The 4,095-nt window shown below is 36.7% G+C and overlaps 1 pseudogene across 3 annotated transcripts; it reads left to right on the top strand.

Moving 5' to 3' along the window:
• The first annotated feature begins 1,653 nt into the window (after positions 1-1,653).
• LOC149555975 (F-box protein GID2 pseudogene) lies at positions 1,654-3,567 on the top strand (annotated as a pseudogene). Of its 3 annotated transcripts, XR_016364604.1 has the most exons (3): positions 1,654-2,826; positions 3,040-3,090; positions 3,312-3,567. The product of XR_016364604.1 is annotated as an F-box protein GID2 pseudogene, transcript variant X3 (transcript). The 3 variants fall into 3 exon arrangements; XR_016364603.1 differs by having other exon boundaries at positions 3,040-3,567; XR_016364602.1 differs by having other exon boundaries at positions 1,658-3,090.
• Positions 3,568-4,095: the final 528 nt, after the last annotated feature.

The raw sequence follows: 4,095 nt of genomic DNA, 5'->3' as shown, positions 1-4,095 counted from the left end.
GAATCTGAAGAAAAGGAAGTGCATACCCAATATAGATATCATGGTGTGGTACACATTGATAGAATGACTGTAGTTTTCCTGTGAAGCTGCCCATTGAAAAACAGTCAACACAGCTCTCCAATTACTCTGAGTTCTAAAAAGGATTTTTTGCACCAGACTCGATGAAGAAATAAACTCGCATTTGTCCAATGCTGCCATGCTCTCTTGCATAGAAAGGCCGATAAAAGGTTCAATCTTCTTTAGCATGGCATCTTCATCATTGAAATTTCTGTCTTCACTGATGTTTGAGATGATTTCACACAAATCATCATCTGTTGTTGTGCACTTCTCGTAAGTCTATTTCCACTCAGATCCAACAACACCAATTTGTTGTATTTGACTATATTCGAGTTGTTTTCCAGTCCCTGCACTCACCCTAGGTCAAAACGGATTTGAAAATTTAATCAAATTTGAGAAAGCTAAATGAATGCAAGAATAGCAATTCTAATTACAGGTATTTTTTGGAATGGACGAAAGCTCATTTTGGGGCTAAAATAGGAATACGTATTCCTATTCCCTATTCCTATTCTACACACCAAACAAAGAATACAAATCATATTCTAATTTCCTATTCCTATTCCAGTTGTATTCCAGCAACCAAACGGGCCCTTAGAGACTTAATCAAGATTACAAAGGGAATTTGTTCAAGTGTGGATGTTATTTTGTAACTAAACATTTTGCCTCTTCTTGTTGTCATAATTCTAGGCTTTACTCCTCTACTACCTACTTAAAGGATGTTGAATAATGTCATTTGACACTTATCCTTGGGTTTTACAATCTAGATCAAATTCTTTTACTTTGAATACTACTCCCCACTCTTTGAATACTACTTACTTTGGTAGCTTGTAGCTCCCGTCTCTTTAGTTGGCGTTGCTTTCCTTATATTGATCGTTTCTCTTAGTGTTCCCCTTGCACCAAATTGATTGGTTTGTACTCTACTAGTTGTCTCAACCACTACAAATTGTTGTGACAATGATTGTTGTTTGTTATATAGCATGTGAGACTAAGATATGTTTTTAAAAATGTATGGCTCAATACCTCCACGAAGGTTTTAGACGTGATGCCATTGAACCCGTCTATTGCTTTGTTTTTTATTATTTCTAGTGTTTGTACAGAATCAAGACAATAAGCCTTGTATTTTGAAAAAATACCTAGTGAACATGACTTCTGCAGTTTAGTTATTGTCTCCAATCTTAGTTCATTGTCAATTGTGGGTATTGTTATATTTGATTTCTTTTAAACTCGTCAAAATATAATGGTGTTTTAGTAACTGTTAACATCTCTCCATCAATTTATATATCAGTATTAACTTCTTCATGCTTAATTTATAGTTAATTGTCTATCACCTAATTCCAACCTCTTTCCTCCATCCTCCATAACAATACAACTATCATACATATGACAAGAACTATGATGCTACGCGTCGCTTGTTTATTCTATGCTTACCTTGCCATGAGGTCACTCATATGAAAGTCGGCACTTATGCCACTCACTTTCCATCGTAAAAATAGTTGCCATTATTGTGGAGCCATCATGTTCTTATTCTTACTTTACAGAATACACTCATTTTTAATTGATGCAGTGCTAAAGGAATCCTTTTAAATTGTCTGATTGTGATAAAGGATATCATTTTTCCCTTGGACGTCTGTATCTGTCTTGTATTTTAGTCCTCTAATTATTTCTTTGAATTTATGGTCACCCCTTAATTGTACCCTCTTTTTATGGTCACGCACCCCCTTTCTTTGGGTTTTAGGAATCACTTTCAGGATCTGATTTAAATTAGGGACCCATTTTCTTCATCCTCTGCTCCTTTTTTATTAGAAATTTTCCTTCTGGTAGTGCTCTGCACCATTTCATAACTTTACCCTTTTCTGAAGCTGTGCTCTCTGGTCTCCGTGTCTCTGTTTCTGCCTAAATTTAGAGACCCGGATCCCTGTCCAATGCTTATTTATGAAACTATCCAATTTGTTTTTTAAGGTACACGGACTATTTATTTGTAGATACACATTCATTTGTACTCATGGCTCAGCCATAGTGAGAAAAAAGAGTCCTTAAAGAGCTATGCATAAGGGAAGTTTATAGTTTTGTCTCTGATATTCTCTTTGTCCTGTTCTGTCTGGAAGGGCAATGGGATTGGCAATAAGAAGGCCCAGTAAGTGTAAAATCAATTATCATCATCATAGTTATAAGCCCAGCGGAGACTTGGAGGCGCCATTGTTTCACAAAACATCTGAAAAGATGCAATCTCAGGATCAGTTTGAGAACTCATCGGGGGATCAAATGGAGCAGTTTCTTCTAGATGGGGATCTGTTATCCGAAGTGATGAAATACATGGATGCAAGAACACTGGCAAAGGCCTCATGTGTTAATAGGATATGGCATAAAGCTGCACAAGATGATAAGCTGTGGGAAAACATATGTCTCAAGCATTGGGCTAACACTGGTTGTGGAAGCCATCAACTGAGATCTGTTGTTTTGGCTCTTGGTGGATTTCGGAAACTATATTCTCTTTCCCTTTGGCCTATGCTTAATCCATCTGCTTCTTCTTCTTCGTCATGTCCATTGCCTTCTCAAGCCTTGTCTCCCTTCTTATCAAAGCCTGGTCTGAATAAAAAGCACAGTGCAAAGACTCAGTCTTGGGGTAAGGATGAGATTCATCTTTCTCTTTCTCTTTTCTCTATCCATTGCTATGAGAAAATGAGTAGTCCTCCTATGCAAAACTTGTCCTCTGCCCAGTTTCGATCTTCCAAGCATCCCATATTTGAAGATTCAAGCAGGCCCAAATAGGTATAAACCCATCTAGCCCCACAATAGATATTGCTGGTATTTCAGTTTTGTGTGTATTAAATTTGCTTGAAAACCAAAGTTTGTATCTTTTCATTCCTAATCTGATCATGGACTTGTAAGTAAGCGTCAGAACCAGACAGACCTTATAGTTTTCATGTTAGATGTAAATATATAGCTGGATTGATGTCCATAAGTCTTACACTGCCTGGTCAGGAGGAGCGCACGTGTGCAGCCTTGAAACCCTTCCAGGTGGCTGAAAAGAAGGTACAACTATGGATTTTTTTTGTTTAGAGTGTTCCATGATTGGTCATAGCTATTGATAAACTTCTTAACATGGGTATGACGCTTATGGTGCTCTGTTTCAAGAATGAATCTTGTCATCTGAAGTAACAGATTGTTACCCATTATGGACTACTCATGGATTTCTCTTTTAATTTTGGGTTTATAATTGCTTCAAGCCTAATTGCTAAATCTATGTTCAGCAGATGTAGACAAAGATCAAGTAATAAAGCTAACGTTTTGTTGATGCAAAGTTGTGAGTCAATTACAAGGTTTCATGGGGATCATCTCAGGTTGTGTACTAGGCTTTCTTCTTGTGCCTACACTGTTGTGGCCTAATTCCTCTTGTACACAACCAGACTCTAGCAAACAAGGCAATGAAGGCCAGATTGAGAACAGGAAGTATATTGTAAAGCCTGCCTTATTAATATAAATCTTTAGTATCATGGCTGTTTCTGTAAACCCATTCTTGTCTGTCCTGAGGGAGGTTGCCATAGATCTACTGGTATATATTATACATTTTGTTGGTAATGTTCAACTAACATTTTTAGCTGATTTTATTATAAAGTGAGTTTTGGAAGTTTCCTTTGAATCTGGTGAGTTTTTGGAATTTAATTTAATTGTTTCTTCCATATTTATGTTGTCCATTGCAAATATGAAACGTCTTGGTGCAAAGCCAAGTGTAGATTCCCTGGAGTTACCATAATGATCATTTTTTAAAGGAAATTACCAGATTAACTGTGTAATATTTCCCTTCAATACGGGAAGCAAGGTATCAATATTTGGTATTGTACATAGCTATAGTTACAGAAATATTAATTCATACTTGACTTGAGTAAATTATAATTATAATGACTTCTAGCTACTGAAGTTGAGCTGCCGCATTGATTCTTGGGACGAACTATGTACTTGACTATTGATACAGGCAAGCCCAACGACTATGGACTCTTTGTCTGTATAAAGTAGCAAAATCAGCTAATAAGGAAAAAA

The sequence above is a fragment of the Cupressus sempervirens genome, chromosome 5 (assembly GCF_028749045.1).
Source record: "Cupressus sempervirens isolate cs-2001-9-10 chromosome 5, ASM2874904v1, whole genome shotgun sequence".
Lineage (NCBI taxonomy): Eukaryota > Viridiplantae > Streptophyta > Pinopsida > Cupressales > Cupressaceae > Cupressus > Cupressus sempervirens.
Note: the sequence above shows the minus strand (reverse complement) of the source record. Positions and strands in the feature narration are given on the sequence as shown.